The sequence below is a fragment of the Gallus gallus genome, chromosome 1 (genome assembly GCF_016699485.2).
Source record: "Gallus gallus isolate bGalGal1 chromosome 1, bGalGal1.mat.broiler.GRCg7b, whole genome shotgun sequence".
Taxonomy (NCBI): domain Eukaryota; kingdom Metazoa; phylum Chordata; class Aves; order Galliformes; family Phasianidae; genus Gallus; species Gallus gallus.
In genome coordinates this window covers 67,977,039-67,989,474 of record NC_052532.1, presented here as the reverse complement: position 1 = coordinate 67,989,474, position 12,436 = coordinate 67,977,039, and the positions used below count along the sequence as shown (strand labels likewise).

Below are 12,436 nucleotides of genomic sequence, written 5' to 3'. Positions count from 1 at the left end.
GAGTAAACTGTGACATCGGAGACCATCTTGGCTGCCTGGGGAATGGTTTTTCAAACCACCGAGGCTGTGGATATGCTTTTATTCTGCGAGCTATTTTTTATCAGTGGCAAAGTGTTACTGTTCACCGTCATAACAGTTTACGTGAGTGCTTCTTAGCTCTCTCCAAGCAATAAGAGTTCATATACTTAAACAATTTAGTGGATGATTTGTGCTAGCTGAGTCGACTGTTGCTTGGAGACCGTCAGCCTCTGAACGGTTGTAACCTGAAATGAATGAACAAGCCTGATGTTTACTTTTGCCTTTTCCTGCATTTGGGTCAGCTTAGTCCTTTTATTGAATGTTGTGATGTATGAGTATCACTCAAAAAAGTGTCAGCTGTCACCTAAGCCAATGCCATTTTGTTTCCGTGTGTCAAATTGGAAAATAATAGAGCTCTGCTTCAGAGGGGTACATGGGGCAAGGCTGGCAGCTGCACTTCTCAGTCAGAGAAAAAGCTTGAGCCCAGCAGGTCAGTCGTAGCAGAAGGCCAGACTTTGTGCTGCTCAGGCTGAAGCGTCTCAATATCCTCATAAAAGGAAGCGTTAATCAAAATATAGCAGACAAGCTGTTTGTGTGGATGGTTGAGATTATCCCAGACAATGCAGTGCTGTTTGACTTGGAGAAAGAACTGTATAACCGTACACAAAGCTGCACTGTAGAGATAGTTGCTTGGCTTTGTGATTGTGTAATGAAATCTGGAAAGGTGATAAAAATGGAGCTGATTTGGGGTGGGGTGATGTATTATCTCTTCAGATCAGTTTATAGCTGAGTATTTGATATTTATTATGCACGAATGAATAGAGAATTGTAGCTAAGGCAGCGAGCAGGTTTTTAATCTTAATGTGCCAGGCAGCAGGTTAACTTGTGATAATGTGTAGCAGTCCAGGAGGCTTGTGGAGCGATAAGGAAAAGGTTAGAGTGGTTTTTCTCTGCTGGATATCGTTGCACAATGTTAGATTGACTATAACAGAGCTTTTTAAACAGGGGTTGTGTACACCAATTAGTTTGTATAACTTGAAACTAGATTTGAACTTTGGTATGCTCTTTTGTCCAGGTTACCCTTGCAGGGAAAGTGTCCAGAAGCAGGGCAGCACTGCTGATACAATTCAAAGTCATTGCTGGAGCCAGGATGGCATGGATTGCACCATCTTTAAGGTTGTCATTAAGGAGACCTTAGTGTCTTAGTCTTGCCTGCAATTACCTGTAACACTGTGCACCTATAGGAAGAGATGGAATACATAATGTGTCCTGGAAGGTGCAACAAGTTCCTTTGGGAATGGCCACTAAAATGTATCACACTTTTTTTTTTTCTTTGAAAAATAGTAAAGAGTGGCCCTAGATAACTGACATCATTGAAGAGGGAAGTGCATAGGATTTTAGTGCATGCCTCCATGGTCCCTATCACACCCAGTGAAGGTCCTTATAGTCAGAGAATAGCCTTGGTTGGAGTGGTCTTGGACAGATCATCAGGGCCCAACAGCTCCTGGGAGAAGGGAGCTTGGAAGAAATTATCTTGCAACAATTTGTTGAGTTTGAGAGGTGACGGTAACAAAAGCCAGTGATAATGGCCACTTACTGTCACCCACTTTGTTCTGACCCTACTTCACTTCCCTATGGGTGCTGTGTAGTCTTTGGCAAACCAATTTATTTCTTCTCCCATCACTGTTAATGTTATTTACCTCTTTTCCCTTCACTGCAGAAAGTGATGGACTTGTTTAGCAGGGCCAGCCAAGAAATCTCCTGTGCTTCCCTTCAGGTTGCAGCTCAGGACTCATCCCTGGGGTGCTGTCAAGCTTGTCCTGGCTTCCATCCCCTGCCATGCCTCCTGCTGGCTGGGCTTACACAGCCACTGCCTGCCTGCTGTTGTGACAGGTTACGATGGTGAATGGAGAAAGGGAAGTGTTTTTTTTTCACATATACAATGAAAGGAAGCACTGCAGTAAACCAAGCGATGTAAGAAAACCTTCCCGGTACATTACTTTGTAGCACTTTTTCATCCTGTTCCACTGCTCCAAGCCCTCAGTGATCTGGTGGGGACTGGCAGGCTGAGCTTGGTCCTCTGACAGGCTAAGTGTGCCACTGCTGGTTGCTTGGGCTCCCTCGGGCAGTCAGATGAGGCAGCTCACTGTTGGATAGTACCACCAAGGTGGTACCTCCCTGCTACTCCTCTAGGTACTGTGTTTGCAGCAGAATGAAGCGTGGTGGAGCTCTTTGGCTTTCTCATCTGCCCTTGTGGAGGACACTAAGTGGCCTTGATTCATCACGCCCTGGGGAGGAAGGGCACCTCTGCCGTAGGTTTGGGCAGGAGAAGGGAAGCTCTCGCATGTCTGGGCACAGTGGAGAGCAGTGCCGTTTCATTGCTGACGTGAAAGGGATAGTAAAGCATCCAGAAGTGAGGTAAAAGACAAGGCCGGTGCTGGGGTGGAGAGAGAGGAAATACTTGGAGATGTCTGCAGTGTTTCCTGTTTGTTTCTGAAAATTATGAGTCAGATCCCCCACAAACTGAAGAGAGGGTTTGAAAAATCATGAGATTTAAAAGTAATCGTGTGGATTTGTTCTCTTGGTATTCTGGTTTTGAACTTGCATACCTGAAGGCCATTCTTCATATTTCTCAGCACAGCAGTGACAGCAAGAAACACATGTTCTTTTCTTGTTCAGTGAAATTAGAGTTATATATATATATATATATATATATTCATACAGCATCAAGATATAAACCATTAGAAGAGATAAAGAGACCAAGACTTGGAATAAAATGTATGCTATCTTCTTAGTTCTTCTAGAATCAATTACCATTAACCTTGCAAACATTCACAACGTGACTTAGTTGTAACCCTACAGCTGATTTCTCTTTGGTTTATGATGTATATATTTTGGCATAGGAGTGAGAAGGTGCATCGTTGCATGCCTGGATTGTGCTTGAGAATAACAGCGCTTTGAGGTCTGTTCCAAAATGAGACATGTTCCTTGTCCTGGAGCTTCCTCAGGTAAAATGTGGCTTGCATCGTTAAAAATAGGGATTTTGTAGGACCATAATGTAAATGTTGAGAAGTGTTTACCCAGCAGTAATACACTTAAAAGGCAAAATGAAGTGGATTCCATTCTTCCACTGGCTGTATTGCTGAAGTGTAAGCTTTTCTAGAAGATTTGCTTTATTTGCCTGCCACTGAATTCCTGGTTACTGTGTGTAAGCAACCCAGAACTCCAGTTCTCCAAGCAGAAAGTGATTACTTGCAGGCATTTTTCCTCTGTTACGGTGTCAGAATAAACTGTATGAAGAGACCTTGAAACGCTTTGGTTCAGCTGAAAAGAATGCTGCAAAACTGGAGGGCCTTCAAGTAAAAGGCCAAATGCACGTCTTTGTTACAAAGCTTGTTGTTAAGACACATCTCAGGAGGTGATATAACATTTGGACACCTGACAGCACAGCCTGCGAGTCAGCGTTGTTCAGCACTCAGCAGTCGCTGCTCTGATGTTTATGTGCTGATAAAAATGCTGTCCCTGTTCAGCGAAATATTGTTGGCTCTGAGAGCACAAATGGAAACTCTGGGTCAAGAATGAGACCGTTTTCCAAAAACCATCCTGTTGTATCAGTATTAATAAATTAACATGAGCTCACAGGTATCTGTAGCAGTGACCTGCTAGCGTAGCTCATGGCATGATCTTGGCACTTGTGCTCATGCTGTCACCAAGACCTGTATGGGAGCAGGGGCTGGAGGGCTCCTGGAAGCTCATGGAGAGTGTGACCACCCCACTTCAGCACAAAGTCCTGCTGGTAGAGATGTGAGCTTCCCTGTGCCACTTAGCCTCAGAGCCTGGAAACGTTCTTGGGCACGTTTGATTTGCTATTGTAAGGATAGCCTCGCTGCGTTGAAACCAAAATGGATGCCCGCTCACAGTGAGGTCAATTTGAGAAAGGACTGAAGCGTTTCCAAGGTAGGAATCTGCTTATTATGGCATTTTTCTACATTAAAATACTAGTTGTGAAAGATCCTCATGACCAGCACTGCAATGCATAGGTTCTTTTACACCTCTGCCTTCAATACCTGCAGACCTGCACAGAAGTTGCTGTCTTGCCATCTTATTTATGGCTGCTGTTTCTCGACTTTCCCACTTCCCAGCTGCTTCACCGTATGGAAGGAGCATTTCCTGCCACTTCCTCTATGGGCTGCTACTCCACACTGCTGCCTGTAGCTTCTCTTAAGCGAGCAGGTACAGGTTGGGTGTAGGTGTGGCAAAATGCTTCGAGAGCTGCTCCCAGCTACTGGGAAAGCAGCTCTGAAATAATCTGGAACAGCTCCCAAAATGATCTGTCCCAGTGGGAAACTGGCTCCACTTAGTTTAAAGACAAGTAAAAGAGTAAAAGTAACTGTGATTTTCTAGCTGTTTCATGTTTGGAAGTCTTACTTGTTTGTTTGTTTGTGCCAAAGAAACAGAAAAGCAAAGAGAAATCTGCAGGAGTACCTGGCCCAGTTGCAAAGATTTGTAAACATTTATCATTGCAAAATGAAAATTAAAAAAGACGCTCTTTTGTTTAGAAAATTGGAACACGTGTTGATGTGAAGTTTTCTCTTATGCTTTAATAGCTTTGCATAATTCTCATTAACGTCAATGAGAGCTGGATACATATTAAAGAATGAACAGACCTCTTTCCGACAGATCTTGTGAGCCAAGTCCTCATCCCTGCAGGCAAAAGTCAGTGCTGAAACCAGCAGTGGGATTCTGGGAGCTGAATTACCTACTGGGTACAGCCTCGTGGCTCTAACACTTCGACTGTGAGCTGTGTTCTTTTGTCTGAAAGAAAACTGGTCTATGGTGTGCTTCCAGAGCACTGCTTTCACCAGTAAGGTTGTGACTAGGCAAGGTTCGTGTCCTGGTGCCAAGCTCACATTTATTCCCAGAAGTAATGGCGCAAGTTCTAGGGTATGACGGTGGCAGCACAATAGTGCTCATCTGAACTGGGGAGAGGCCTTGGGACAGCTGAGCCATGACACACCGAAGAACAAATATTAAAAGTACTGGGACAGATGCCTTGTTGCTATCAAATAGTGCTGCTTGACTGACTTCCATGGAATTACATGTTCGTGCTAGCTCTGGACTTGTCACCAACCGAAGGCCTCTGAAATCAAGTAGATCCTTCTTTGGTTCCTGATGTGTAACCAAGTTTGAAAAACGGGGCTTAGATCAGCATTTTGATAAAGAAATGCTTTACACACACAGTTTTATACAGTGACAGGGTTATTATTCTTATGCTACGAGATGATAAAAACATGATTTGATGTCCAGGACGTAGATTCCAGGTTGTATTTGCATTTGTGCATTCTGTGTATTTACATATACAGACAAAAACATAAATACATATATTATTGTCACAAAAATTGCTCTGTAGCATTTGAGAATGGCTTCTCTAGTTAAACAGCAATATTTTTTACAACATTTCTGCTAAATATGAGTGTCCTAATTCTCTCCCTTTGCTTATTCACCCTTTATATGATGAGTTGCAATTCTGATGTGTAGGTGTGAATGCCTTGATAACCATTTTTAATGATTATTTTTTTGATCACGTGACTGATGATCACTTCTCAACAGTATTTTTCTGAGCAAACCTCCCTATTTCATTAAATAGCATTAACCATGGCAAGTCCAACCTTTTCACTTCCTTTCATTAGCACGTGGTTCTGCAAGACAGACCTTTCAAGTGGATGCTCACAGATGCACATTGCAGCTGTAGGCAGTGCTGAATAAAAAGCATCAATTCTTCTGGTATGAGTTGAATGCAGAATTTCTGTTGATTATGATTTTTTTAATAATATTTGCTTTGCTGCCCCGGGCTGAACAGCCAACCTTGGAACAGGGTCTGCATACCTGCCTGCTTTTGAGACCGGATAGACTGTTAATAGGAGCTCTTTCTGAAATAACTTATGTATGCACTGTAGGAATGTAAGTTACTTGGCCTGACGAGGACTAATTTGTGACTTAAATGCCTGAAATTCATGTAAAGACGTAAGTTTGCCTACTTGTGAAAATCCTGTTAGTAATTAGTGGTCATCACAGTGTCAGTGCTTCTAATGCGTGCTTTGTCAACACACGTCATACTTTTGCTTCAACCACACTTTTTTACATTGAGAGGGCTGAGTTGCAGACATGTTTTGGGTAATTATAATGTGCAAACAAGCAGAGTTAAAACCATTTGTTTAAGTAGCTCCTAAGCTACTTAGCATAGCACTCTGTTTGTGTTGGGCCAAATCCTGGACTCATTACAGTTGTTGCATTCAGTGTGTTGCTGGTAGGAGTGAAGATTAAGTAGAAGAGCCACCGAAGTTTGATCAAATTTAAAAGCTTTGGTGAAGGATGTTTTGGATGCTCCTAAAAGAAGTAAAGGGAATATTTGAAGATTATCATGGACATTTGTGGTATGTGGCCTCTGCCCTGAAGAACATGAATATAAAGCCTCAGTTTAAGCTGTATATGTATACTTTATGTGGGATAATACGTCAGACATGCTGTGGCACAGCTGATGAGCAGGTGACTTATTTGGGTTTGCTTATATAAAGCTCCACTTTCTAAAGTCTTTTCTTGAAATGATCAAATTTCCAGTGTTAGCAAAATTTTAATTGTTTGTACAGCTCTCTTTACCTTCTTTATCTTGTGTGTGTAATTAACTGAGATGGTCCCTCATAAATGTCCTAGCTGAGCAAGCTTAGTTGAAACTGAAAGATTTTTCTCTTTTGTTCCCATCACACCTTGGTGTAACAATCTGTGTCACAAAGCAAACAGGCAAGCAGGAGAGTCTGTGTCCAGAAGGTGTTTTGTCCTCCTATTCTGCACATCCATTCTAGAAAAGGTTGATATTGCCCTCTGGAGGTGCCTGTCTTCTCCTCCTCCCCTTGCTGCCTCATTCTGACAACAGTAAATAAGGATGCTTTGTTCCCCTAACAAGTGCAAATGCTTAGTTCCTTGGCAAAATAAGTGTGCCCCAGTTAAGTTCAGTGCCATTTTCCTTGTGCTTAAATGACTTACCTATTATGCTGGCTAAGAAAATGGCAGAATCAAGACTAAAATCTAGGAATCGTGTTTCCTCCCCTGCACTGCAATCTCCGAGTAGCACTGTGTTCTATTGTTACCAATTATTTTACCTCTATTGTGATTTGTTTTAATTTACACAATGTTTTAAAAATAAATATGGCTATAAAATGGACAAACAAATTCTACTGAATGGATTTCTGCAGCTTTGACAGTCTGAAAGCATGACTGGATATAAACACAATACAAAAGAGTAACAAAGTGACATTCAGGATTTATAGCTGCAGTACTTAATTGAACAGGCAAAACTTTTTTCCCCTCTGACATGTAAGCCTGCAGGTACAGTTACAAGGATATATCAGATAAGGAAAAAAACTTCAGGGCCGCTTGTTAGTGCAATTGTTAATGCAACTTTGGCACTGCCTGCTTGCATGCTGTTGTTCCATTTCCCAGTATGTGCTTGGTACTGTTCTTTGTGCTCTCTGTCTCCTTGGTGTTTGATAGCACAACCCTGAGTAACCAACACAAGCATTTTCCAGCATGGTAGGAATGGCTGAGCGTTCCCGTCTGTGCAACTGGCATAAAATGCACCCATGTTCTTGTTTTACACTAAGGGTGGCTTGTGATGAAGTTTATCAGCTGTTTGAAATATCTCACGTATACAGAAGATTTTTTTGTTTAATAGTTTTCCCAGAGTTGGGGTGTTAATAGCTTCTTTCAACCTGTGATTTGTGCTTGTACTAATTAAGATTTGTTCCCAAAAAGGAAGAGTAAAATTACAGAAGTTGGAGGCAAGCAAGAGTCAGACTTCTTAGTCTCTCTATGCTGCCGTGCCTCATTGGCATGTTGTGCATTTATTGTGTAAATATTGGGTTTGGTGATTGAGAGGAATTTTTAACATGCAGCCTTCCCAAATGGTACAGCAGCTTAATAGTCCCGCTCTAAGTGTAAGGGAGATAGAATCATGGAATCATAGAATGGTTTGGGTTGGAAGGGACTGCAAGGATCATCAGGTTCCAAATCCCCTGCCACAGGCAGGGCCGCCAACCTCCAGATCTGGTACCAGACTAGGATCCTTTTTGCTTTTCTGTGCCAGTTGGGGTTAATGTAGGAGAACCTGAAAGATTGCAGATAGGAAGAGGATGAAAAACCAAGCTTTGGAGAGGAAGGAGACAGGAAAAAGGACAAATTTCATACAGCGGAGCTAAATCATAAAGCTGTGAATCATTTGAATCAGGATTGGTTGTCAGAAAGGAGTATGAACTCACGTCCTGGGAAGGGTGAGGTATAATAACTCTGGAGTTTTGGCAGGAGACTGCTTCAGGCAAGCAAGAAGTGGGCTGACCCAGATGCCTGATAAGAGAAGAAATGAAATGAAAAGTGGGTGGACCTGGCAAAGAACTGGGTGGACCTGATTGTTTTGGCACTTGGGTATTTGATGCTTGATTTCCAGGGCAGCAAAATTTTAATAACCTATTGTTTGTTATTGGTTGGCTCCTTAGTAGTATGACTAGCACCTCTCTTCCTGAGTGGGTACTGCATGCTGGCATGTGGGGAGCGTGGGAGAGGCTTTGTGGGTGAGAGCTGCAGTTAGGAAGGGGAGAAGTGCGTTGGGCAGAAGGTGTTCTAGAGGAATGTTTCTGGCAAGAAGGTGGTGTGTGTGAAGGGACGGCTGTGGAGCAAAGGAAGGGGAGGCTTTGAGGGCTGCTGCTTCTCTCATGAAAGGGTGTTGAGATCAAATCTTTGGGATGTAGCCTCAGCACGATTTGTGAGCTGATGCTGAACAAAGATTGGCCTTGGCTCCGCTGGCAATTAAAATGCCCAGCTTCTCTTTCTGACGTCTGTTGTCAATGTTGTCCCCTGTTCCTGCTGCTGAGAAAATCAGTGAAGTGATAATGTAACAGGAACTGAGAGTAAAAGCTGAGCAACCAGAGAGGAAGTGTTTGCAGTCTAACATACTCTGGCTTTGTTTGTTAGAGGGACAAAATACTCTACGTCAGTAAAGCACCAAGCTTAGTTCTGCACATCCCTGTGTGTTAACAATAATTAGACATCAGTATTTCTCTTGTGCTTTTTAACAAGTTAGGCACACAAACCTAGGGTAGTTATATGTATGAGAGTGCATAGGATAGTGTTTTCGTCCTTGACGTGGAAGTGTGCATGAAGCAAAGGCGGTGCAGTTCAGTTCCTCCTTGTGGAAAAAATGGTACCCATTGACATTCACTGATGCTTGCTGAACATTAATGGAGACCAGCAGTGGCTGTGAGCACAGTGAGGCAGTGGGTGGTGCGTTGAAGCAGTGGCAGCAGTGACAGTGGGTCACCTCCGCTGGTGCAGATTTTTATGAGTGCATCATGCAGCTCTTGTTCATTGCTGGTGAAAATACATAGCTGTTGGTGGTGACTATGTTGAAAAAGAGTGTGGTGTAGCTGAGAATGTGCTCTATCAAATAGTGTGACTGTGCTCTTTGCATCTGGTGTAGTTTCCATGGGAATAAATAGGAGGCATTCATTTCGGAGTAATTCTAGACAATTCCTCATCACTGCGGCTCAGGCAATCCAACAGGTTGAACACCCATGCTATAAACACATATATCAGTATTCTCTGCCAACATACCTGCCTTATCAGCTATACCTCTTCCCTGTAGTCCTCCTCCCGTCAGTGAATTCTTCCTCCTCTTTCCCTGAATATGCATGGAGACCCACTGGTTGTGGACATACATTCTGCTTTTTCCTTTCAATGAAAGTCCCTAGAAAGGTTGCTGCTGTTCCCAGCCCAGCAGTGCCCAGGGAGTGGAGCAATCGTAGAAGCTATATGAGAATGTGTCACCTTAACGAGAGTGTCACCTTATAGGCGGAGTTCATTGCTGCAAGATGTTAAATTGAATGCATCTAAACGTGTTTGGGATTACATGTGGAGAGATGGGGCAGATTTAACCCCGCCAGATGAAGGGAGAGGAAGATGTCTGTAGAACTCCATACAGATTGGAGCTTTGCTTCACACTGTATGGTGTGCTTACTGTGGCTTATACTAGCAGGGGGTTGAAAGCTGCTTCTCCTCCACTGAGAAGCAGACCTTATCTCCTGGATGTAATTTAGATAACTTTAGTTCTATTTCAGTGTGGCTTTGTACATGCTAGTGTGAGGTCTCATTGACTTCAGTGCCCGTGAGCGGCACAATGAAGAACTGCCCTTACTTCCTCCGAATTGAGTGGAAAAACTCTTGCTAGCTTCAGTGGGAGAGTGGTTGGGCAGCTAAGACAAGCTGTCCCATGTACGTTGTTACTTTCAGACCCTAATTCTGCAATTACTGAATACAAAGGGCTATGCGTAAAGGTCTGTTGCCAGTTGTTACTGTGACTTCACTGATGATTTATCTGTGGCGCCACTGAGCTGCTGTACAACTTAATTACCACTGCTCTGCAGCGATTTCTTGGTGGCATTGTGCATAAAGCAGATATTTGTTGTGTTCAAAGAAGAACTTGCACAAATAAAGCTTATGCTGTACAAGTGTAAGGAACTTGTTTGTTGCTTAAATGCAGCCAATGTGAAAAACTGAAATGTGGTCATGCTATATCTGGCAGGTACTAAGTGACAACAGGAGCCACGAAGTAGTCCAGATCAAGAATTAAACAGTTAATCCCCTTGAAGTCTATCAAAGCTTTTTGATAGCACAATGAAAGCTTTTTGATAGCACAATGACTTGAGTATTTGCTTCGTAGTTTAGATCAGTATTTAAGTAGCGAGCGCATTTGCTTGCATAATACACTAAGTTCTTCCTTTATCACCTAAGTGTTTATTTGCTCTCTTCAGCCTCCTATGCAAAACAGTGAGCGATGTTGGAAGGTGCTGTGCTGTGATCTGATGGAAGCTGAAGATGCCGAGGACCTTTTGCGGTCAAGCCTGTTGTTTGATTTCACTCCTTGGATTGTTTGCTTGTTGTGTGGGTCATTAACTATTGGTTGTTCAGTGCATCCACCCGGCAGGCTTCAGCTGCTCTCTGCCCCACTTTAAGAAGTGGGATTTGGTATATTGAGATCTGCACTCAGGGAAAGTGCTCTGTGTTTGAGGGGCCTCTTTTGCCCCAGTCTGCAGCAGGGCCCTAAGCCCCCACACTCTGGCAATGTAAAGCAGTGCTTTATTCAGTTATCTGTCCCGTGTTGCAAGATACTTTGTAAGAAACAAAGGTGCCAGAAGCTGAACAAGGGCTCAGGAGGTGTTTCAGTTCTGTTTCGTGGCAGTTCTGCCCCACATCGATTAATCTCTCTGAGCTGTCATTTCCTGTGCAGTAGCCATTCCATTCTCCTTCGTCTGCCTTGTCTGATGTCTTTGGTCCCTGATGACCGCAGAACTCATGGTCCTTTGTGCCTTTAGACAATGCTTAAATGAAAGTGACGAATAATAAGTATTTAATATCTACGTTCTGAGCCTAGGAAGTTCAGCATGCGTTTGGATGGTGCAGCTCACCATCTCAGAGGGTGTGCAGGATTCAGTTTGTTTTTCTCAGCACCGACATGATGTTTTGTACGTGGCTTTTGTTACAGCAGTGGGGTGCCTAGGAGCATTTTGCATTTTATCCACAGTTAGAGTTGTCGCTAGAGTACACAAGGTGTCACTAATAAGCACAGGATGTGTCTCATGAGTCACGCCACTTCCCACATGCCGTCCTCCATCCTGCCTGTGTTTAAGGGTTAAAACTCATGGGTTCATTCAGACAGCCTTGGAGGGATTTTGTAAAGCAGCGAGTACTTGACATTAAAATCCCTTGGTGAGGCATTTTAACGTTTATTCTTTTTGAGTCTCCTGCTTTCAAAATGTCACTGAAGTTGGTGAAATTTGAAATGCAGCTAGATATTGAAGTTACCTCCTGCAAGAGGCTTCAATAGCAGTTCCCAGCAAGCGCTGCCGCGATAATGCCTGGTAGGACTGTGGCTGCCATTATGAGGAGGTGACTGTAGGAGTGAGTGAGAACTGGGGCGCTGGAAGGAGAGGCCAAGGCCTGGCTGCTCTCCTGCCTTCTGGCTTCAGTCTTAGTCCCTGTCTGCCACTGGCAGACTTGAAAAGCAAATTGTGCAGATGTCTGTCAGGAGTGACGAAGGTAGTACTGTTGAGGCCTAACTCAGGGCAAGAGGAGTGGAAGTAGTCTTGTTCTAGTTCAGTTTTTCCTGTGATTGCAGATTTTAGGTGCTGCTTATAGAATGCTTTGGCACGTTAGATCGTAGACAAGAGGCATCTTGCAGGTCTGACTCTTCCTAAATCCTGCTATCCAGGCCTTGCTTTGATTTTGCTAAGCTCCACGATATAAACGTGTGCAAAAAGCACACCTCCATGAGGCCATGGCTCCTGTAGCTGCCCCTGCACTCTCTGTCCTCTCA

At 43.5% G+C, this 12,436-nt stretch overlaps 1 protein-coding gene across 6 annotated transcripts in view; it reads left to right on the top strand.

Annotated features, from left to right (window-relative positions):
* The window catches only part of ITPR2 (inositol 1,4,5-trisphosphate receptor type 2), a 264,932-nt gene that overhangs the window by 14,823 nt on the left and 237,673 nt on the right, over positions 1–12,436 (top strand). The window lies entirely within an intron of this gene.